Consider the following 25,984-nt stretch of genomic DNA (forward strand, 5'->3'; position numbering starts at 1 on the left):
GGCATTTCGAGATCTGGTAGAATGCTCATATCAGTGTATTCCCTAGAACGAGGCATACACGTGGAAGTGGTAAAGAGAATGTCAACTTTTGTTTCTTCCCGAGTAAAATAAAACTTTTCATGTTGAAATTCTGCAGTAATTGACCTCAATCATGGTGAGGTACAGAAATTCTAGACTGGAGTGGTAAATTATGTCAGTAAATAACGGAGGTTCCAAGAGTGAATGTATAAAGGTGCGGTTTTTTAAATTGCAATGCAGCTGTAAGACATTTTTCTGCAGAGAGAAAAATGTCTTTACACAGTTTAGATTTATGTGTTGTGTCTGCTAGAGGGCTGTCAAACTCAACCTGTCCAAAAAAAAACTATAGGAGACACCAAAAAGTTGTGGTCAGGAGTGACGCAGATGTCAGATAATCAGTGTTTTCGTGTTCCAGTTTATGTGTCTGTCTGTTATCCTGTCAGATAGTCTGTTCCGAACAGTAAACGTCCTTGTATGTTCTGTACATTTAGAGCAAAAAATTGTTCACTAGAGATTCTGGTGAAACAGAGTGCGAGGAACAGACAATGAGTGGCACACATACGAAAGTGTACAAAACAGAAAACGCTTTAATTTCGAACTTTACAAAGTTTTTGTGGCACAGTTAATAGGTTGACAGCGCAAGTAATTTTACAATATGTGTAAGCTAAAGTAAGTTGCAAACAGTACACTGCATCAGAAAAAGAGATTATCCTTATCAGTGTAAAGTCCCATTCAGGCAAGACCCACAATCCTCGTCAGGGTGACCCACAAAATTCACTAAATTTACCTGCACTCAACCCTCTGGCAGTTTGGCACAAAAGCAGTGGGGATTTTCTTAGAGGCAATGGGTAAAGTATTTATGCAGCACACAAACGGCAATAAAGTGAAAACACAAAACAAGAAAGGTGCCACACCAATTTTGTAAAATAGAGTAAAATGTAATAAAAAATATCAGAAAAATAAAATCCAATCAGTAGTACCAGAGATATGCAATGTTACTTTTTTTGTGAAAGTAGCACTTAAAGTAGAAAGCGCCACTCGCAGTTATCTGGTTGCACTAGACCGAGAAATGTCACAAGTTCAGGCCGACTGCGATGAAGCATGGGCCAGATAGAGGGACCACGTTAGTCCAGCTGAAGAATTACCTTCATAGTCTGGGGCAAAGTGTTCCCTTCACTTGGAAGAGGGTGTGAGGAAGAGACTGAGTGTCACAGACTCTTGTCACTGTAGCAGAAAGAGCAGGTCGGGTGTCTCAGATGGTTGTTGCTGTAGCTTTCCTTGCTGGTCCTTGCGGGCTGTTGTTATAGCGCGAAATGTAGCTCTCATGTTGCCTGTCATTTTTGACTGTCGTTGTTGGCGTGCAGACAAGGTCTCACTGGGACTTTACATTGGGGTTCCTTTGAAGCAGAGTCTTGGCATGACGGAGCCTGTTTGCAATATACCCGGATCCTAAACTTCAGGATTTTCAACTTTTATTTAGGAGGAGTACATCCTGATGCCTGCCAATGGTCCAGGACTTGGGGAAGCAACTCTTGGGGATCAGGGCTAGCAGGGTTCATGCAGGTCCACTTGCAGGTCCAGGCAGGTTCAATCACTGCAGGTTAGCGGAGCAGTTGCAGGAAGGCCTCAAAGCTTGTTGTGTCTCTGCAGCTCACATAGGAGGTCAGCCAGTTGACCCTTGGAGTCACTCTGGTTAGCACGGGATGAAGGCAAACTGGTCCAGTCTTCCTTCTGAGATAGCATGGCAGTCCTTCAAGCAGCAGGGCAGCCTTCTGGCAGAGGGCAGTCTTTTTTCTGTAATGTCCATTGGTCCAGGACCAGGAGTGTTCTCATTATTGACTCTGGAGATCCAATATTTATACCTGGTGCAAGCCTTTCTGCAGGGCAACCCCCTATCCCTCCCCCCCACATCTAGTTCTGGAAAGTTCTTCCCCTTCTCTGGTCAAGGCTCCAAACTTCCTGCGTACCACAAAAGACAGGGCAGTCCAGGTGTCTTTTGTGTGCGCTGTAGGCCAGGCCCTTTGAAATGTAAGTGAGGCTGGATACAGCTCCTGCCCAATCATCCTGCAAGGAAGGCCCATTCTTCCCACACCTAAGCCCCCTTTGTGTCACTGTAAGTAATACACAAAAGCAGTCATTCACAGTCATGTGACCCAGGACACTGTCAGAAGGCACAAAAAGTTGGGACAAGAAAATGCTAACTTTCTAAAAGTGGCCTTATCAAAATTGTAACTTAGAATCTGACTTTACAATTAAAGAGAATTTTAAATTACACTTTCTTGGAGTGTAAACATAATATTGCTGTCTGCTTTCAATCTAAAGTTAGCACTTATTAAATGTAATAAGGTAAGCCAGTGTTAGTCAACAGGAGAGATAGGCCTTATAACAGTGAAAAATTACTTTAGTGACTTTTCACTCCCAGGTTTTGTAAAACGTAAACACATGTTATACTTCTTAAATACAATGCACCCTATCCTATGAGCCTTTAGGGTTTACCTTAGGAATGACTTATAAATATTAAAATGAAAAGGTTGCTTTCTCTTAAAAGGTTGTTTTTTTAGGCTGAAATGGCAATTTAAAACTGCTCTACTGACTGCAGTGCATGTTTTTAAGAGCAGTTATAGTGGGCAGCACAATGGGTGTTGCAGGCCTGCTAATAGCATTGAACTTACTGGCCATGCGTACTTGTAGTACCATTCACTAGAGAATTAAAAGTAAATTAAATGTACTAATCCGGTAGATGCCAATTCTACCATATTTTTGGAAGAGAGCACAGACACTTTACCACTGGTTATCAATCTGTGCATTTTCCCCTGCTATTTATTTATTGATGTACAATTAATGGCGTCATAACATAAATAATAGAAAGAGATTAAAAGAAATGTTACATCATGGCATAAAAAATAGAATGAGATATAAAGCAACATTCCATATAAGATCCAGATTTCATCTTAGTAATTACTTTTTGGGATATCAAAGGTATGTAACAAGATGAAGAAGGTGAAATTAAGTAGATCATAAACAGAGCTGATTGTCACAAGAAAAGATAAAATACAATATTTCATAAGCCAGAACTGATTTCAGATTAGACATCACTTTTTGGTTTATAATAAGATTTCATCACATACAGTACACAGGTCAGGAGGGCCATAAGGCAACAAGTAGTTCTCATGGAATTAGGGGCTATAAGTGCTTCCAGGGACTAACATTGTTCCTAGAAAAAAGTGCTCCATGCCGGTAAAAGGTGGCCTTGAAAGATCAGGATCAAAATGCACCATACTCAAACTCCCACCAGAGTGAGCACCTTAAAGGACTTTTTCAAGTGTGACTTTCTATTTATCTCCTGGCAGTTCAAGATACTCTAGACCAATGTCATGCAGTCCGGGCTAAAATGGTGTGGCCATCATAATCATTCAAGATTTCCAAGTGCTGGTGTCATATACTTTATGAAGAGCCCCGATAGCTGGCATAATTCCCCTTTCAACAGGTTAGGACTGCTGCCCAGGAGGTTCTCAAATTTAAAGTGTGAAATATCGGCCGGAGCCAATGGCGCCTCAGTTTTTTAGGGCTTCACAGGTAAAAATCACATGTACTAAGGTCTCCTCTATTGCACCAAACAATCTGCATCTTTTATTGTCTTCCCCCTCCTTACGCCCAAGCCAATAGCACCTTAGGGGAATAGGGCCAAAGTGTATTCTCATGAAGGTATACGTTGCATGTCTTGGGAGGGGAGAGCTCAAATAGTCAGGGAAGGTGCCTGGGGAGTATACGTTCATGGTCCAAAGTGCACAGAGTTCTGATGCCAACAAGAACATGTCATCCAACAGAAGGCAAAAATCTGGGAGTGACCTTGCTAAAATGGCCAGGTCGAACAATCAGTTTGGCCAGTATTCTGTTATCCCTTGACCATGACCAGTGCATCCTTTAGGACAAGACTGGGCAGCAGCTATGTGACACCAAATTACTGAAAAACAGTTCAAAAGGTTTAGTTTTTAAGATATGAGGAGCACTTAACGTGGCAACATTTTATTTCATCTCGTAGGTTGAAAATCATCAAACTATTTCTGCCTGAACATTTTCAATATATTTCTCATCATTGATCTACAAAGAGGGAACAGGACCCCGCAAATCCTCACCTTATTTGTCTTCTCTGCAGCTTTCAGCACTATTAACCATGCAGCCCTGCTCATCTCTGCTTCTTCCTGAATGGCTAACAGTAATACTGTTATCCAATGAGTAGTTTTTTTTCTTAAGGGTAGGTTCTCTTCTTTTCAGTATTTATTTTTTGTGGATTTCAGTGGTGTTTTCCAAAGGCTTTGAAGTCGGTGCTTAACAGTGTTTATTCAGCTGCATAACCCCTAAAATGGACGAAAAACATGTTATCCAGTGTTCACAAAACATGTTTTTCAGTGATTTTTATAAAGCACATATTTAATTTAAAGTAGAAATAATGCAACATATGAAGTTTATTCTCATTGGCAGTGTGTCCAATAGACTTATGTTAGAGCCCCCTGCATTCTAAGGCACATGAAACTTGATGCTTTAAGCATGGTCACCACTGTTTTTCTGCACCCTTTGCATGACTGCATTAAGATGGTGCTGCTGTGGAGGGCGTGGCCAAGATGGCGACGTGAAAGGACGCTCTAAAGTGAGCTCCGTCCACAGCCGACAAAAGATCCTGATAAAGCAAAGAAATCCCAGATATTGCACATGAAAACTGCTGCAAATTAGTGCAATATGGAAAACACAATAAGTAAGACCGAACAACGGAAACCCACGACGCAGTGAGCACAGACCGGATGACCGGCAAGGGAGCCGAGGCGGCGCCCACACGCGGGCCTACTCGAATCGGGAGGAATCCGACCGCCGCAGCGGGATGAGACGGAGGTGAGGAGCGCACGACCCCGAGACATATATCGAGGCCCTGACTCGTGCCGTTGCTAACGCCACTAACAGCGCCGAGACCGCTTGCGAAACTAGGCTCTGGGCGAGCGGAAACACCTATGGACGCGATCGGCGGGGTGGTACGGAGCAAAGGGCCTAAAGGACCGATGGAGGTGAGATCGAGCCCCGGCCGCTGAACGCGCTGAAACCCATAGACGACACCGACATCGGTGGACGTGTGCAATAAGCACCAACGCTTAAATCAACCCGATAAATCGGACGAAGCACGCGGCGCGGCGCCACACCACTATAGTTGCACATTTCTGCAGTTCTTTTACGGCTGGCATGGAGAGGCTCACTAATGTGTAAGTTGTAGAGGGGCACGAGCCGGATATCACAGGATAGACACGGCTGAGAGGGGAACTGGGCCACCCGCGGGGTGACCGCTGCATGACCGCGCAGAGTGGCGGTGATCTCGACCTCATCTAACCCCAAAATCGGGACATAGCACCAAACACACAAGCAATCATAACTATAAAATCAAGACCACCGGATAGAGCGACGTTGTTGATCAACGGTCCCGAGACGGGTTGCTACCGTGGAGGGCAATCTGCATAAACTTAGAATCTGATACACTTGAACTCAAGGTTAGTATAAAAATGGTGAAACCGAAAGCACAGAAAACACAAACTGAAACTGGACCCTCATCAGCCTCAGAAATGGACATAGAACCCCACCCAAATGTCCTACACAAAGTAACAGAGACCTTAGCCGCCCACTCCGTGCAAATGGAAAAGGTACTCCAAGCAATACATGACACCAAAACATCGTTAGAAGGAAAAATAGACACTGTAGTGGCTGAAGTCAACACGCTTCGAATGGAACAACGAAAACTCACAGAAAGGGTCGCAACAACTGAAATAACCCTTAAATCGACGCAACCAGACATAACAGACCTAAAACAACGGCTTCAACAACAGGAAACTGAAATACTACGCCTAAACAAACGGGCCGACGAGGCGGAAGGATGCTCTCGCTGCAATAATGTGAGATTCCTCGGTTTCCCGGAGAAGATCGAACTCCCAAATGCAGAACTATTCCTGGAACGCAAGCTTAGTGAAAACATATTTACAAACGACCCCCCACCACTATTAATAGTGGAACGAGCACACTGAGTTCCAGGGGGCCCTCCCCGTCCGGGAGCCCCACCAAGACCACTAATCTCGAGACTTCTTAACTACAGAGACAGAGACCAGATACTAAGAAACTTCCGCACAACAGGCCCAATTGACATAGAGAAAAAAAAAATCACGGCCTACCCAGATTACACAGCTGAAGTCCAACGCAAACGCGCTACCTTCAACACAGCAAAACAAATATTGAGAGATAAAAATTATTCATACTCATTGATGTACCCAGCCAAACTGCGGGTAGTGGACGGTGAAAAGGTCGTATATATTCCCAACATCAGAAGATGCATGGACCTGGATACACGCGAAAGGACTGATAGACCCTACAGCTGAGACCTGAAAACAAAAAGAATGGCTGACTCCACAACCGCGACGCAAAAAAAATAAAAACACGTAGGACAGAATCGGGTCCAACGAAATCGCAAGCAGAGGAGGAACAACTCCAAGTTTTAAAACTAGCGAACAGGTTCTCATCCATTCAACCTCGATCTAGCCAAGACACAAACAAATCAGATTCCGACTCAACGAACAGCCAACAAGGCCTAACTGCATCGGCACTCACCATGGGGCCAACGTATACCCCACGCTCGGCGGATGACCTTTAACTCTGTAATAGTGGGACTTCCTCAGTGCGCACTCAAGAACTCAAGGAACAAAAGCAGAACAATGAAAATATCACAGAAACTCTTCCCCCAAAAATCAAGTAAGCCTGGAGCAACAACCAGACTTGACACAAATAGAACACGTGAGGGGATGCAAGTAAAAACAATCGGGCTGGAAATCAGAGACACTCTGGGAAACAGAACAACGCCCCTCCCCCCAACCCAATAGGTAACCGAAAGGACCTTGCAGTAACAAATGTAAAAAGTTGCACCAGTTGTGCCTTGCAACCCCCAATAAGATTAACCAATGTAAGTTCTACTCTTTTTTTTACATTTACTCTCTCCCACAAGATGCTTAATATCCCACACAAAGGAGATTTGGGGCGTGGCGTGTGTAATGACCTGGGACCCTGGACACGTGAAACACACTATGCTAAGCAATCCACACAAAATGACGGTATATAATATAGTAACCTGGAATGTTAGGGGACTAGCAAATAAGACTAAAAGATATAAGATACACTCATACCTTAAACGACACAAAATACATATAGCTATCCTACAAGAGACGCATGCCACAGCACACGAACTGCATGAAATAGACAAAAAATGGTCGGGAATAACACACGGAACCAAAACCTCGACATATGCGAAGGGAGTATTAATAAGGGTAGCTCCGGGTGTACCGTACACAATCAAAAATGTACATACAGACAACAATGGAAGATACACTAGTCTAGATGGAGAGCTAGACGGAAAGCAACTAACGATAATTGGATTATATGCACCCAACATGGGACAGGGAGAATTCCTCCGAACTATCACCACGCAAATCCCATATGACCCGACCATACCCACTATATGGGGTGGTGACTTTAATAATGTAATTGAGATGTCACTAGATAGATCACACCCCCCAATGAGAGACACCCAGTGCAAGACACTGTCCTGTGCATTTAATAAATGGATACAAGAAAGAGAACTACAAGACATATGGCGACGCTTACACCCCACAGATAGAGAATACTCTTTCTACTCACAGTACACCATCTCCATACGAGAATAGATTTATTATTATGTACTAACGGGCTAGCACATATGATACATAACGCAACATACCTCGCCAAAACCCTATCAGACCGCTACTAGTAACATTAAAATGGGGCAGACAAACAACATGCATACCAACATGGCGCCTACAACCCACCCTATTGCGAGACCCCCCTTTCCGCGCTAAAATAGCAGAAGAAATAGAAACATACTTCGCAATTAATACAAAGACAACAACATCATGTGCTGTAGAATGGGACGGTCACAAGGTAGTTATAAGGGGCATGTGTATAGCAACGGCAGGAGGGGTCCACCGTGCATTAAGTGCAGAACTACATGAAACAGAAAGCAAAATTCGCAACACAGAATGTGAAATGGCCCTGGGGAGAGGCAATAGTAATGAACTAGCTAACCTCAAAAATCAATGGAACGCATCTGAGACACGATTGCGTAAATTCGATCATAAACACTACATAGCACGTTTACACGCTGAAGGAGACCACTCTAGCAGATTGTTAGCGTGGCTAGCAAAAGAGACACAGAAAGTTACTCCCATAAACGCTATACGCCAAGACACAAGCACAATGATAAACACACAACAAGAGATTAACGACACATTCAAACAATACTATAGCACACTGTACACAGCTGAACCTCCCCCACATCCGACACAACTGGCAAAGTTCTTTCAACAAGCCCCAATGAAAAGACTAAATGCAGAACAAATAACTAACCTTGATAGACCAATCGAAAGGGAAGAGATACTACAGGCATTAAAACAGTTGGCATACAATAAGACTCCAGGAACAGATGGTCTCCCCATCGAATACTACCAAACTTTCACACCACAGATAATCACATGACTCCAAATTATGTTACAAGAAGCATATGAAAGAGGACAACTCACAGAAACGCAAAGGGAAGCGACAATTGTAGTCCTACACAAAAAAGGTCGTGACCCTTTAAACGTCCGCTCCTACAGACCCTTATCTCTATTAAATCCGGATTATAAAATTCTGGGGAAAATCCAAGCCAATCGCCTCCTGCCGTTAATGACTACCCTAATACACCCGGATCAATCTGGCTTTATACCAGGGCGAAATACCGCTATTAATATAAGAAACTTAATACGCATTATGTCCATGACTCAGGAACAGGATCAATCCAGCGTGGCGGTGTCGCTAGATGTGGAAAAAGCCTTTGACACTCTGGGCTGGCCATTTCTGACGGCAACGTTACAAAAAATGAGATTTGGTGCTGGCTTTAAACGCTGGATATCCATAATATACACTAACCCCAAAGCACGGATTAAGACCGGCGCAATCATCTCAGAGAAATTCGACATAGGAAGAGGAACGCGACAAGGTTGCCCGTTATCACCACTACTATTTGCACTCTCAATAGAACCACTTGTGGCAAGACTACGCAATGAAACAGTGCAATGGGGTATCCCAGATGGCGAAGAATTCCGCATAATATTACTATATGCAGACGATGCACTAATATATTTACGCAACCATACAGAATCTCTACCACATATATTACAACTACTTAACACATTCAGAGACTTATCTGGTCTGCGTGTCAACTGGTCCAAATCATGCATATTCCCCATGCGACCGTCCCCAACGCCACACGCCGAAACGTCAACTGATGATGCATTACAATGGGAACATACCACTTTTAAATACTTAGGAGTCCACATCTATCCTAGCGCTATAGACTTAAAGGAAGGCAACCTAGACAGAGCCATTAGATCAATCAAAAGCTCAATACCCTTCTGGTGCTCACTACCCCTCTCACCTATGGGAAGAATGGCTCTGGCCAAAATGATAGTACTACCTCGACTACTTTATTACTTCACAGCACTACCACTAATATTACCAAAAACACTTTTTACACAATTAACCAAACTATTGATTGAACTGATATGGGCGAATGGTCGTAGAAGAGTAGCTATTGATAAACTCTACCTCCCAATGGAAAAGGGAGGAATGGGGGTACCGCACCTCGAGCATTACTATGCAGCAGCACAGTTACATTGGCTCATGACCTGGTTACAAGATCCCCCAAGTCCGGAGGGACATAAAGTGAGAACACAATTAGGGAGAACAAAGATTCTAGATTGGCTCATAGGAGGGACACACACCTCACATCACAAAAACGCACTAATGACAGTTGCCATACACACCTGGAATCGAAATGTATCTCAGGGAACCCGCCCACCACAATACTCACCAAAAATTCCCCTACTAGCCATACCAGGAATAAATAAACTACACAAAACATTGTATTTAGCGTCGTGGATAACAAAAGATATACAGCAGGTCGGCGATCTATATGTAGACGAGCATTACATAACATATACAAAATTGGCAGAGACATGCAACCTAGGACCAGGTGAATTTATAACATACGGGGCAATCAAAGGACTGATATGCAAAGTATGGGCCAAGGCAACTCAGAACCACCAACAGCCCCCGCCCTACACGAACTACTAGCAGATATTAACACGCCACCAAGTATATCTCAAATATACCAAATACTACAAGCCTACCCTGCAAAAACACAAGCACAAGCCAAATCGCACTGGGATAAGGCTCTGCAAACACCTCTCACAGAGCAACAATGGACCATGGCCCTAACGACCACGCGAGAAATTTATCGCAACGCCCGCTTCAGATACACCCAACTAAATTATTTACACCAGACACATTTAACCCCACTTCGCATAAAAAGCATGTTCCCACAAGCAACATCTGAATGTCCACGTTGCGGAACCATGGAAGCAGATTTTTGTCACATGACCTGGAGCTGCCCACCACTACTTCGCACATGGCACACTGTTACACAACAGACAAATAAATGGACGGGACTAAAGCTGAATCCTGCACCCGAATCCTGCATACTGGGCATACGACACAGATGCAATAAAGACAGGCAAAAACATAGATGCGCAGATCTAGCGTTTATTATCTTTAAACGCCTCATCGCAACACAATGGAAATCTCCGGGCACCCCGGATATAAACAGATGGTATAAAGATCTAATACACTGGGCCAACGCAGAAAAACATGTATTGGACTCATTAAAAGACATAGGGATTGTAGTAAAAAAGGCAGAGACATGGGACACCTTCCTAGAGCAGTTACTCGAAAAGGATGATACCCGCCCACCTTAGAAAAATGGTGCAAGACAACGGCAAATGACTACAGCAACAAGACACTACAACCGCAAACCATATACAAGTACTCGCAATACTCTTCTAAAAAGAAACACACAAGACTGAAATATAGAACCCCCCAAATCCCACACGGACCTCGCCAGCCTAACAAACATACACAAAGTAACCGTCAACCCCCCCGCCAACGCATCTCCATCGCTAGCATCTTTCACACCTCCCCCCAACCCAATATATACATAACCTTGTCTCCATAGCCCCATTCTGACTTCTTTATCTTTTGTTTTCTTCTTTCCAGTTTTTTCATTATTTTTATAATGCTCTTTGTATAAAATGCAATAAAGATTCTAACTGCAAAATATATAGAACAAAAGGTATAAAATGATCAGAAGCAAAATAATGGAAAAAAAAAAGAAACTCACAATTGCATAAAAAAATACGTTTATTAAATCAATGTAAGAGCTGCTAACTGTAAAATTCAATAAAGAGATTTAAAAAAAAAAAAAGATGGTGCTGCTGTTGTGTGGACATTCATGGCTACCAAGTGTCACTACGGCAAATGCCTCACTTTAAATCAATCCTGAACATTTCACAGAGCTCACTTTGTATTCTGGGACTTGAGATTTTGCTATTAACATTGTAACTATGGGCTTACAAACCTCAGCAGTAATGTGCAGTTGAGTAAAAAGCCAGGATTAATTGAAGGTATTACACATAACAATGGGACACTATTCTATGTGCATGATAAAAGGACACTTTTCACAGGTACCTGCCACTACATATTTATTGAATGTTTAAAGCCTGGGGTGTTTGGGGGTTGACCTGCTGTAAATACTGACTTGTTAGAAAAGGAGGCTGATGCTAAAAGATTTTACTCATTCTCAGGCTGTGAGTAAGTGTGGTAGTACATGTTGGCTAAGATTGAATGAGCCAGCCAGTTCACCAATCAGTGAAATAATTAAACACAACCAAAAGATCAAATATGATTTTAATATTCCCACATTCTGTACAGTGTATAAAATAATTAGATCAGACCCAAAGCATACTTCTAAACCCTGCATAGCTAATCCAGGCACACAAAACTGGGGTGGGGCACTTGAAGAAGAAACAAAATTTAAGTGAAGGAGGTAACCTGAGGCCAATCTTTCTGTCTGCTAGCTTGTTAACAAAGTTACAATGTGCTGGGCCCTTCAGGAAGAAATGAAAATGAGTCATTCTCTTGCACTTTCCTTTCTTTGAACGGCATTTTAGTTTGTGGTTGTGCTGGTGTTTATCAGGGGTTTTATATGTTCTCACTGATGAGCACTTTTTCCATTTCAGTGGCATTTTATAATGTATTATAGGTTTAAACTTAAAACATGATAAACTACTTCTGACAGAGTCCCATTCTTCCAGATGTGCTCTTTCAAATACAAGCCGATCTCCCTTACTTATGTTTTTTCTAAGCCTGTGTGCTTGAACCAGTGGTTTTCAAGTTGTGGAACTCCTGAGAGTTCTGCTTAGGAACAAAAAATTCTGCTGGTTAGCAAAGATGCTGAGATTCCTCAGTATGCTGATGACACTCATCTCTACCTGAAGGTCTCTGCTGGTTCATTACATAATTTTACCCAAAAGGCTATTCTGTCCCAATTGAAACATAGATGTCAAAGGCCTCTTTAAAACTCTGCCATACAGAGACTGAATTTGTGTTCATCAGCACATGTCTGTTTGTATGTGGTATTTTTATAGCGTGAACCTAGCTGAAAGGCAGAGGAGTGCTGCACAGAGTCCTAGACAAAGACGCAGTCAATGTGTGATAGAAAGGGTAGCCGGTTTGTAGCTACTTACGGTATCATTTTATCATATTGTTTAAAGAGGTCAGTCTTCATCTCTTTCCCATATTGGAGCAGTGCTGTATGATAGCAAACAACAATTATGCAGTTGACTCTTATCAATGAATCTAAACTCATTCACTCTACAGATTGCCAACTGCACTAAATCCCTAGCTTTCCAGCTGGACACCAATCTCATTAATAAGGCTGGCACTGCATACAAAACAAAAACCACCTGGCGTTAATTGTCTCCAATCTCCAAAGTGAAGGGCTTTTAAACTGAATTAGATTTCAGAGCCAATCTAGATGAACGAGTCATGCGCCATTTAGATGAAGGAATTTCCTTGCTAGTTGGAATAACGTCATATTCAAGAGCATCCTTCATGGTGGGACCCACCTTATCAAAGGACTATGGAAGTATGACAGAATCACATCTAGCCTAAGAGACCTCCATTGGCTTTCATTATTGGCCCGCATCACATTCAAGACATGTTGTGTTCTTCATAAGGAGGTCTGGTCAAGCACCCTTCTGATGCCTGTTGACCACTACTAAATCTCTGGTGAATGTCATAACGTTTGCAGCAGCAGCATCACTATGGTTGGGGTCTTGAATTAATTATGGCCAAGATAAGATACAGTCCTTCTCCTGCTATGCACTGGGGTCTTGAATTGCATCCGGGTTTACTTCAGGCAGGATCCATACGTTCTGCATGTCTGACTTTAGCTGTAAACCAACCTTTTCAAGCAACACCCTATGTTATGAATGATGGGTTACTGATCTACTTCTCTCTTGCTTCCTCTCTCTCACATTATATATGTGTATGTGTGTGTGTACATTTCCTATAAATCATAACTATTTATGATTTGAAACAGAAAAGCATAGCTGCTAAAAAGCTTATGCCAAGTGTCTTTCTGATCTTTGAACACTTTATCACACTAGCACATACTCTCAGTCAAGTTATACCGTGTGTGACTGTATCCATGACATTCCTGGAAAGCTATATGCTAAGGTAAGTCAACTTTGGCACCACATGTATATCACTGTGGTAATTAGATACACACCAACAGATTCTCAAAACCTTGACAGGTGTACCAATAACGAATAATTGTCAATTGTCCATACTCAGCAATAGCTGTCCTCCCACCTTGTTGAAAATTGGGTTACTGGTTGAAGGGGGTGAAACGCTACTCAAGCAGCAGCCACAATCCCTGTCAGGTTGCTACAGAAGCAGTCCCCAAATTAACCCATGCTCAACTCAACCCTATGGTAGCTTGGCACAGAGCAGTCAGGCTTAACTTAGAGGCAATGTGTAAAGTATGTGTGCAGCACTTCAAACAGTAATAAAATTAAAACACTATGGAAGAGTAGATTTTAATTAAAAAAACAGACCAAAATGACAAAACTCTAATCAGTAGATCCGGAGATATGCAATTTTAAAGATTTAAGTGAAAATAGCACCAAAAAGCAGACCAGCCCTCTAGCGACTATTTCGCCGTGTGAGCCCTGGAGAAATTCACAAGTTAAGCTTACGGCACTGGAGCACGAAGGCCACAGGCGACAGCCAGTCACTTTGGAAGGGCCCTTGTCTAGTCACCCTGTGCACACATTGCAGATGGGCTAACTGCTGAAGAGGGAGCTGCTATTTGCGATCAAGACCCTCCCAGTAATAAGCAGGCTGGATTTACTAATCCCCACAAGGGAGGACCCATTGACTCAGGCCCTGGGCAGATACTATGACCAACCCATATGTGTTAGTATCCTTCTCCCCCAGCACCATTATGAAGAGCATTTAACAGCACTCCCTACTCAAAATGTGAGTTCGGGGTGCAACCCCTGGGAACAAAGGAATTGGGAACTACTGCGAAAGGAATTATCAATCTTGACCCAGAAAGAATCCCCAAAGATCATTGAATTCTGTAAACAGACAGAACTGGTCAACTCTCACAAGCGACAGAAGAAACTACTGAGTGGAGAACTGGTAAGGGAATGGGGCCCAAGTGGCTCTCTCGTACCTTGGAGCCCTGGAATGGGAGGAATTGCTTGCACTGTACCCACTGGACCTTCCCCTGGAACCCTCCCTTGATTCAGACCAGCAGCCAGACAAACAAAACGGACACCAGGAACTGGCTCCCTTGAACACAAGGCAATTCAACAGCAGACAGACAGCTTACTAACAATGCTGGTGAAGGGCATCATAGTCACAAGGTCCTGAAGGGGCAACCTTGCCCCTACTCTATGCAATTAGAAACAGCTGAAGGTACGAGGGGTGCAACTCAGAAGTCAGAAGAAGCAAACACTTGCTCATCAGGGCCCTCAAGGCTACATCACAGAAGCACTGGCGGTAATAAAAATGGTGCAACATCGCATGATAGCACCCTTCCCAGCAGCATTCAGCAGAACACCCCAGGTGCAGTCCAGACATGACAACAAGGCCTACCATCCCGGAACTTGGGCTTGGCACTGAGCAAGCGCATGCACGTTTAGCTCCTGCCTGCCCTACAACCTCAAAGGTTGCGGACCAATTGAGAACGGGCAAACTGTTTTAGAGGACCAGTCACCACCTACTTAGTGCCCCAGGGGATTCAGACATCAAAACCAGGTTCTGCTGGAAGACACTAAAATACCAACTTTTGTCCCTGAGTACAAATGCAAAGGCAATCGTGATGTTCTGAATAGGGGCAATATTCGTAGACTATTATCATCATTTTGAAATTTAGCCGTATAAAATCAATGGACCTCATGGTGATAGAATTTGTTTGCACTAACGACCCCTGAGAGAGCAAAGCAATCAGGGCTACTTGAAGCACCATTGCAACTGCCTAAAACGTGCTGAACGAATGACCCACCTTTAGGAGATGGGGAATAAAGCTTACCCCTTAGTAAGAACCAGGCTACCCTTCACCTTTGCTCCATTCAGATCAATCAAGAGCTGTACCACAGCCACAAAAATCTGCCTTTTCTGTGCTCAAGGGAGCACGGGGACTCTCGCCAATGAAGACAGCAGTAACCAATTGTCAACAAAGGCAAAAACTGAATATAACTGGACCGCTGGATTTCGACTTGAGGTGAATCTCGAGGACAATACATTTCTCGACTCGTAGTCCATGACCAAATTCAGATCATGGCATACTCCTTAAGGACAAAAAAGGCCTTTTTCGCTTGTGCTCCTGGAAAAGATCAAATCCTAATTCTTTCAGTATGTGCAAACTTTTGACATTATCCACTCGCAGGAGACCTGGCTCGCTGAACCATTTAACTTACAGGGCTTCACAGTTTTTTCTTTTCCAGCTGGCTAGGAGGCCGACCACACTACTTGTTGGGTAGCCTGGCAATTTTTGTCTCTAGAACAAGTGCAGTTTCAGTAAAGGCACTGGATTCTAAGTCACCAGCAATCACTAATGTCTACATTCACCACAAAAGTAGACCAAAGGCCTCAAGATTGTTGGTAGAGGAGCTTTTGAGGTAGACAGAGGAGGAAGGAACCTCAAATGTTGTTCTTTCAGGCGACTTCAACCTTCATCTCCTAGGCTCCTCCTTGGATGACTCTGCGTTAGCCCAATCCTCATAATGGGGCGTACCGTTGCAAGGCAGAAATAGCTATGGGAATTCAAACCGAACCGGCAGATAACTATTGGTCGACCTAGAATACCTTAGTTTCAAGGCCCTCAATGGCAGATTCACAGAAGATAATGATTTAAACAATCTGTCAATTAATCCCCATTTGTAGAGCGCAGCACTGTCACCCCTTGGGGTACCTGGGAGCTCAGGTGCAGGGTCTCCGTCAAAAAGCCAGGTCTTGAGTTTCTTTCTGAAGTCCGCAAAGACTGTTGTTGTTCGAAGATGGAGAGACAGGTCATTCCAGATCTTGGGGGCCATGTAGGAGAAGGAACGCCCACCTCTGTGGCTGCGACGGATGCTGGGGGTGTGCGTGAGGGCTAGTGAGTAGGTGCACAAGTGTCTGGTGGGTTGATGGAAGTTTAGCATGTTCTTGATCGTGTAGGGCTTTGTAGGCGTGCATGACAATCTTGAACTGGCATCTCTTCTGGATGGGGAGACAGTAGAGATTTCTGAGGTAAGGGCTGACGTGGGTCCATTTGGGGAGGTCCAGGATGAGTCTGACTGCAGCGTTCTGTATGGTTTGGAGTCTTTTGAGGAGCTGGGTGGAGATGCCAAAGTAGAGTGAATTGCATAGTCGAGGCGACTGGTGACAATGGCCTGAGTGATGATCTTTCTGGTGTTGATTGGTATCCATCTGAAGATTCTGTGAAGCGTGCAGATAGTGTGGAAGCAGGAGGATGCCACTGCATTGATTTGTCACTTCATGGTCAGTGCGCTGTCAAGGATGATGCCTGCGTGGTCTATTGGCATGGTTGTGGGTCCGACTTCGGTTGGCCACCAGTTGTAGTCCTACATAAATGAGTTTCTCCCGAAGATCAGTACTTCCGTCTTGTCAAAGTTGAGTTTAAGACAATTGGCTCTCATTCAGTTGGCTACATTGGTCATGGCGTCACAGAAGTTTGGTGTTGTGGTGGTGGGGTCTTCGGTAATCGTGAGCATAAGTTGTGTGTAGTCTGAGTAGGATATGATGTTGAGACCGTGCGACCTTGCGATGTCCGGGAGGGGGATCATGTGGTGTTGAGCAGTGTGGGGCTGGGGGCTGATCCGTGGAGTACGCATATGATGTTGTTGGGTTCGGTGAAGAGATCCAGCAGGATGCTCTGCATACATCCTGGAAGGAAGGAGGTGATCCACATGAGGGCTGTAGATTATCCTCTGGCAGTCTCATTTCATTCAAACCAGCTCAACATTAGACTACACCTACACCTTTGTTACCCTCCCGCTACACCGGGTCCATCAATTCACCTTGGTAACAAAGCAGACAGTGATCACCTTCCACAAGAGGTGAGTATTTAGGCAACTCTGCCTGCATTGAGTCATACTGCAGAGCTACTGGGTTCTTTATTTGCTGCCAATTACAAGAGACTAAAATACTCACAATCTACCATAAGGGTCTTGTCAGCATCAGTGGAGGAATTGCTACAAGAATCAAGTGCATCATCCAGCAATGCTTTAAAAGTGTGGGAGTGTTTCACTCAAGTGTTAGCAGCCACACATGACACCTTGCTTAAAATATGGCCCCAACATAAACATATCGGACAACAGGGCAGCATACCCAAGGCTCAATTAACACAACTAAAGCTACTTGAAAAGGAGGTGAATACCACTCGATAATCACTTTTTTGACATAGACAGGGGAATATTGGCTTTCACACAGTCTTAAGACTACAGAAGACCTCTTTCAAGAGACAGAAGTGGACCATAAAAAGGTCCCAGGAAGATGACCTTTGGGTCAAACTGTCAACAACCCTGCAGGTTTTTGGGTGACGGCAAACTATCACACCCAGCCCATGGACGAGTCACTTCTCAAATACAGGAGGCAACCTGGGCAACATTTCTAGCTGACTACTTCAACCAGCAACCTCCCGGAAGCATCACGAGCCAGGAACCAGTGGGAATCCTGCAAACAACCCCAAATGACATCCATTTCAAGGCAGCCAGTTTTACACCAGTCTTGCTCTGAACTATTGCAGGTCAGCTTCTCCGAACACCACAGGTGTCAGATAGCAAAAGGCAGAAGAGAAGGGGCACCAGGCCCAAACAGCTTTCCTCCTGCCATCTCTAAGTATAATGTAAAGTATAATGCCAAGTACTGTGCAGAGGCACTGGAAGCAGTCTTCCCCCAAATCAGGTGTTTGGGTGCATTGCCAGCCTCTCGTAGAGGCTCCATGATCTTGCCCATTTTCAAGAGCAGGGACAAATCCCTGGCAACTAATTATCACCTCGTTCCACTCATCAATAACAAGGCAAAATATTTTGCTGGGCCTCTGCTCGAGGAACTAACAATTTGGACCTCCTACAGTGCCACGATTCTATTCAACCAGATGGGGTTTTTCAAGTCATCAGGCATCAAAACCAATATCTTGGTAATATCCTTCCTGATAGATTCTGCTTTATTGATTATAAGGCAGCTTTTGACCCTTTCAGCCGGGGCAAACTTTGTGGGAAAGCTGGCTCAATGGAATATCCCTCAGGCCCTACTGGACATGCTCATCTTGCTTCACAGAAAAATGTTGGTTCAGGTCAAGCTGGGCACTGGAACACAGCTCTCCAGGAAAATACCAACAACCCAAGGGCTGAAGCAGGGATGTGTTCTAGGGCCTACCTTGTTGAGCCTGTTACTGGTTCATCTGACACAAAAGCTAAACACCTGTTACCCATGCCCCAAAATTAGGGGACATGACATTCTCCAGCTTTCCATATGCTAACGACGTGGTCCTAGTGAGCCATACTCTGGTGAGATTTCAACTGCTGCTTATTGCCACACATGAATACTCTACTGAAAATTGCCTGACCATCAACTTTGGGAAAACAAGAACCATGACCATTAACAACAAAAACAAAAAAGAACACCGACCTGGTACTGTGCCAATTCACAGATTGAAACAGCTGATGAATATAAACACCTATATAAGTATTAATATAAATATCTGGCGACCATAATTGACAAAAACGGTTCATTTGCTGCCAAGAAAGATGTCATTAAAAGGAAGGGTTTGGCATAAGCTGCAATCCTCAAAACCTTAAAAAGAAACTGGCAGGCCCAACATTGTCACTACTGCTTTGGGCTACACACGCCAAGCTATTACCAACTTTAACGAATGGGCGTGAACTATTGAGAAGAAGAGATGGCAAAGTACTGGACTGTGTAATGACAAGGACATACAGAATTAGTTTTAATCTTCAGAACTATACCTCTCCGGCTCAGATCAGGCTGGAGTTTGGCCTGAAAAAACAGGCCCTGGCCAGATGAGGGACCTATATAAGCTATTGGAACAGAATCAGAAAGGTGGACTCCAACACATTCAACTTCCTCCTATGGCAGGAGCTGCATAGTAGATCGTCCTCGTCTGCCACAGTCTACCGTCAGGGATCACTGCCAGTCATTGGGCCAACCCAGCTCTGGAAAACTTCTATCAGCCACCTGACCTTTAAAAAACAGCCTGTAAAACAATAAAAACTTGCTCACTCATCGAAGACATGGCTGCTCTAGCATGCAGAGCCCATGATGGGCTGACTCTAAATAATCACAGAACACGCCATCCCCAAAATATGTTAACACTGGGTACACCAGGGCAGTCAAGAAGAGGTTCTTTAAGTACCACCCAGGGCTGCTCCCCTCTCTTTTCCTTCTTCCCCCCTGGCAGTGGAAGGGTACACTGAATGGGTGCCCCTTATGCGGCACCTCAAAAGAAGATATATTATATCTACTATGTTCTTGCAAGGAGCTGTTGGGGGAGACAGCTGCTAAGAGTCCTCCTCAGTCAAAGAGGAATACACATGTGGAGACAAGCCACGTTGACTTGCTTTGAGCCAGGGGACTGGCAGCTGAATTGCGGGCTGGTAAAATATCTAAGGGTGGAAAAGAAAGTGTCTACATACCACTCCTCTTCCTAAACATGTGCAAATGAGCTGTACAATTGGCACAATTGAATCAGCCTAGCCTGCTCTTACTGAACATTGGCACCACAGTGGCCACTGTCTTTGGCTACTGAAAAGGGTGATAGAACTTGCACTGACTTACGTTACCTTCTTCTTTAATGAAAGATTTGTATTTCTTCTGCAATGCTGGCCTTAGCAGAGCTGTTTATTTCAATGGCTGATGACTTAAAAGCATTACAGTTGCATATTATGTCTCTCAAATTCTCTCTTTTTGTGAATGTGACGGCTGTGATTAGCAATTTTGAACCTGCTTGCACCTTATTGAACTGTTTACACCCTGGTCTCATGCTTTGTTCTCTGTCTCTCTACTTCAGTAAAAAGTCTGAATGTGTCCAGTTTGTACTTTTATGAATCATTTGCATTTTAACTGGGGAGTCCCTAATCAAGTTATTAATTAATCACCTATACATTTTCAGCAATGCAGGTCTTATTAGAACTATCAATTCTTATGGCTGATGGCCAATAGCACCATAGCTGCTTGCTATGCTTTCCTAGCTGTCGTCTGCATGATTGTGGTGGTCTTGTCCAGCAGTTCTGAATCCGCTTGTGTGCCCAGGTTACATTTTAACTAACTATATGCACTTAAGCTGGGGATGCATCCTTCCTCAAAATCATCTAACCTGCATTCTGCACTTTACCTGGTTGATGTGACTCTTTACTTCTATTTGAAATTGTCTATAGCCACCACAAAAATTGACGCAAGTTAGTCTTTTAAAACTATGTGTATTTTTGGTTTTACTGTCCGTTGTATTTCATTGTAAAGGCCTTGTGCATTTAAGCAAAATTGTCAATAGTTGCTAAATATACAGATATGTTGTCATATTTTTCTTTTTAAAATAATTCTGTTTTCCTTGATGTACATTATTGCAAGGTTTAAAGTAACTATGCTACAACCCGTTATGTGACTTAGAGACAGGCTGAAGGTTGCAGTCACTAAATGGCTATGGCAGGAAAATGCCAACTTTCCAAAAGTGCCATTTTCAAAATTGTAATTAAAAATCAGACTTTACCATAAGAGAGAATTTTTCATTACAATTCCAAACACACCAAGCGTGAACTAGTTACCTGGTCCCATTTTGGAGTTGCAGCTTACCAAATGTAATTTGAAAACTCTAATGTTATCCTATAGGAGTGTTAGACTTTGCAATAGTGAAAAAGGAATGTGAGAGTTTTTGACTATTAGGACATGCAAAACTTAAAATTACATCTCCAACCTATTAAATACACTGCACCCTGCCTTCTTTGCTGTCCAGGGCCTCCCTTAAGGGTGATTTATATGTACTTATATGTATTAAAAAGGAAGGTTTGGTCTGTTTGATTTTGACAGTTCAAAATGGCAGACTACACTAAGGTTGACAGGTCTAACATAAATTGCAACATGGTACCCAGCAAAAAAGAGCAGCACGTCCTGCTTACAAAGCAGATGGGACATTGTTGGTAGATTGGCATAGCAGCTCCTCTGCATTACTGGAATTACTAGGACAGGTAAGCCCAAAATAGGCGTATTTAATGGCTACTTTTTAGGTCATATAATGTATTCCCAAAGTTGCCTTCCAAATGTAATTTAAAAGCTTGGTGCCACATGCCCTTTGTATATATATTTACTGTCTCGATATTCGTGCATGCTTACTTTCCATAGCAGAAGATAAGTTGCTCAGACATTTCTTAAGAATTGTTAATATGAATGTACACTTTCATGGCGGGGAAAACATGCAATAAACAATGTTTTAAAATGAGTCATGTTGGTTATGATGGCAAGAGGTAGCTGGAATTAAATAGTATTCACTTTGAAAAAATGTTAGGAAATATGTGACAAGTTTTCATAGATGACTCCAATAACAGGGAAATGGATGGATGGATGGATGGATGATAATGGATGCTCATTGCTATGTAGTCCATTTCTAGGACAGATCATCTTTTTACCTACATTGCTCTGTATTGATATTTATTGCTATACCAATAATAATTTATGCACCATAGAGGCACTAATGCTCACATCTGGGTTTGTGGATGAGCTCTGACTTTTGTCACTATAAACCTCTGTGGAAATTCTGTGTGCTTGCCAACATCTAAAGTTAATTATTATTGGCTCATGATTTTAGGTGTTGTTTATTATTATGTAAATTGAACAACAGAGGAGATAAATATCATTCATGCCTAATGTGTTGGAGGGTCTAAAGAAAGTAATTTGTTATCAATAACCAGAATACTTCAGTAAGTTTAGCACATATGTTTTTAAACAACATAATGTACTTACAGCCAATGCACACAAGTTGAATAACTTGTTTGGGGTGTGTGTGATGTGGTCAGTTAAGGGTTTTTTCCCTTCTACAGTAAATACAGCAGGCTTTTCAAATTTGGTTAGTTAATGATATATCGTTCTTATGACATTTTGAATTTAGCTTTTAATTTAATAAAAAAGCTGACTTGTATTGAATTGTTTTAATATCTGTTTGGAACAAATATTTGACAGGTTTCTAATGTGTTTAACTTTGCGGTAGAGGTTTTATTTCTATTCTTCATGTTTGCAAACATGCTCGCTCTTTCATTTGAAAGAGCTACGCACCAAGGTTTTAAGTGGTTTGTGGGAAAGGTGGTGGGTGACCATGTATTACATGACATAAAGTAACCCTTGGCGTACATGCTAGGATAATGCAAGTTACCTCTGAGTTCCATAACCTTATAAAGCAACTTAGGCTTCGCCCTTATTCCTATTTATGGTTATGGAAATCCATGGTGAATTGCAATAGCCATTTAATGTACGGTAGGGAGTACTTTATCCCTTATATTCTAGTGCTCGATTATGGTTCTTCTTACTGCCCATACATTACAGTGTTTTGAAGAGGAGCGGAGACTACACCATTAAGTGACTTCTGCATTTCATTTTCAGTCCATCAAACTTAGGTACATTTCCATTTGTAAGAATATTTTCAGCCCTTGAGCTTTCTTCAGAAACGTGGTCTGTACAGAGTACTGTTTTATTCCAAAAAGCGGATGACACAGTTACAGTGGTCTCTTTGTTAATATGCCTGCCACATTGCTATTGTTTTTATTCTTGGAGTAACTTCGGTTTGCGGGTTTTCTGCTCTGACCCATGCTGCTACCATTCATCCAAAATATGAATATATTCAAATATGAATAGATTTATGCATTTAGCTACTTTCTTCTACTATTAGTGTTCAGTGGTAAATGTGCCTACAGTGAAAATTCAAATGAGTTGAAAATGGCCTTTCTGTCCTTAAGGCCATTATGGCCATGACTGTTTGTCAGGATGACTAAATCTGTTTTTTTACTGGGTATGCATCTCTGTCGTGGTGAACATTGTTACTTATATCGATGCCAGTGTCTCCATATCCTGGGGAACTTTTTCTCTTTTTAATTGTCCATGTCCCATTATCCGGGTCTCCGTGCTCCAGTGTCCATGTTGGTGTTATTCCACTTCTCTTATTTGGTGACTCTCTCTCACACTCTGCCCGTGGCTCACTCTCGCCCCCAAACATCTACTATTAGCCCTCTTCTGTTGCAGTGAAAGTCCTGTCAAGTGACCGTGATTCTGGCAGCACACTATGTTGCTAACGCGCAGTCAACGCCGGTGGCCTGTTACCCTGTGAATTTATTTAGAGTGGCCTGCTGAGCGTGGGGACCGCTGCCTGAATGCAAACAGGGCTTAGGCAAGTTGGCATAGCCTTCATATACAGTGAGATGAAAGATGGGTTCCCTGTAGTACATCAATTACGCTCGAGTGCAACAATATGTTTTTACTTCACTTACTTGCAGACTCCTCTAGTGATGCAAGTGACAACGTTGAATGTGTTGCACATAGCACGAACATGCCAGAGACTAGATCCACCATTTTATAATCGCCCACGCTAAAACTCGTCCCAAATGCAAAATAACTTGGAATCATCAGAGCACCCACTTGTATTTGGATACACCACCTATTTATGTGCAGCTGACATGCAAGTTGTTAATCATCTTCATCGTAAGGCCCCGGTGTCTCTTCTTTTTGTGATCGTCATCAGGCCATCCAGCAGTGGATTCCATTCAGTTCTTTCAAACTGAATGCCAATACGTTGGCACTGCTACTTTTAGGGAAGATGAAGGATTGCTGGACAACAGCAATTTGGTATTCTAATTCAGGCACTCCTGCCATGCCAGTGCCAAAGGCAAAACCATTGGTATTCATTCTGGATGTTGAGTTATCTATGAAATTGCAGATAAACTCACACTGTAGTGGTATTTATCACCTTTCCATCTTCAGACATCTACTGCTGTATTGTCTTAAAGTTGAATGCGCAATTTTCTTTGCCTGCCATTCCTCCAGACTGGACTACCGCAACAACAAGTATTTAAACCCTACTGCGGTTAACTTGCAGAAGCTCCAGAAGGTGAAAATGTGGCGGTTCATCTCCTATATTCATTGCTAGCACTGGTCAGGTTAGGTTTAGCGCTGGGATGCCTTCGGGTCACTACGCGCTTTTTAAATCCTTAAAACTAAACTAAACTATATCACTTTAGAAGGTGTAATCGTGTTTCAGCTACCAGCAGACAGCTTCACCTGTTTAAAACCTGATGAACCTATACATACATTTTACTACCATCCAGAAGAATCGTGTCTAGTGTCAGTCTTCAATCCATTTAAATCATCTCAGCCACCTCAGTCGGAGGTCTTGGGCCTGTTGTACTTTTCTGCAATAAATAAGCCCCGCTTGGGAAGCTGCTTATTCAAATTTCTGGAAGCAAAGATGTGGAGTTAGCCGCCTATCCTTCAAACTGATCTCACAATTGTTAGCCTTTGTGGAATCCATTTTGTTCATATAATTATGTTCTACTGTTCACTCTCTTTCCTGCTAGTTTAGGGAAAAAAACCTTTTGATGTTAGTGCACTCTACAAACACTAAACCAAATCAAATAATTGACCAGAAAACCCAGACATCCTGGGTGCTGTCAATCAGAAGAGATCCTGTTAGGGCCAGGGAGCCCCATTCTGCATAAACTTCCCCAGTGTCGCCCAGTGAACAAGTGGTATAATGGAGTAGTCTGACAATCATAGAAGGGTCCTGTGAGGCACCCAGACCACCCTCGGAGAATGGGGAAGCAGAGCAAATGAGCATTAGACTGCCACAGCTATAGCATAGCTGCCTTAATGCAGTCCTTGCCTCACTGCACCTTAAGGGCATGGCAAACAATTTGGCTGTAACTTTGCTAACATCTTGCATGACAAATATGGCGGGTCGACTCCTCATCCACCTTTCCTCATTCCATGCTCTGCATCAGGAGTTGCTAGCATTTCTAGCATTTCCTGCTAGGAAAAAAATATAAAGATTCAGAAAAGTCTGATGCCGCCTTTATGGCTGGAAGTATGTATCTGGCAGCGAAGGCGGTGTCCTGATATTAAACATCATTTGTGCCAGTTGTGATTATATCTAAATGATTTAAAAAATGACTGTGTCAACTGCAAAACCTAAAAATCAATATTTGTCCTGGCTCTGTAGGGGCAACTTTTAAACTTGTGTGTGCTGCTGTGTATGCAGGCATTGATTGCCAGAACTATCTAGCAGGTGTTTCCTGTTTGGTGAGAATGAGACACGTCACCTGAGGACTATGTATTCATTGAACATGTAAAAATAAAAAATTGTCAAATTTCTACATAAGAAATTGCCTACCATTCCTGATAGTGCAGATCA

General features: G+C 42.9%; 1 protein-coding gene across 2 annotated transcripts in view; it reads left to right on the forward strand.

The window, feature by feature from the left end:
• LOC138293144 (uncharacterized oxidoreductase ZK1290.5-like) overlaps positions 1–25,984 on the forward strand; it is a 546,598-nt gene that overhangs the window by 248,227 nt on the left and 272,387 nt on the right. The gene's annotated exons all lie outside the window — the stretch shown is intronic.

Source organism: Pleurodeles waltl, chromosome 4_2, assembly GCF_031143425.1.
Source record: "Pleurodeles waltl isolate 20211129_DDA chromosome 4_2, aPleWal1.hap1.20221129, whole genome shotgun sequence".
NCBI lineage: Eukaryota > Metazoa > Chordata > Amphibia > Caudata > Salamandridae > Pleurodeles > Pleurodeles waltl.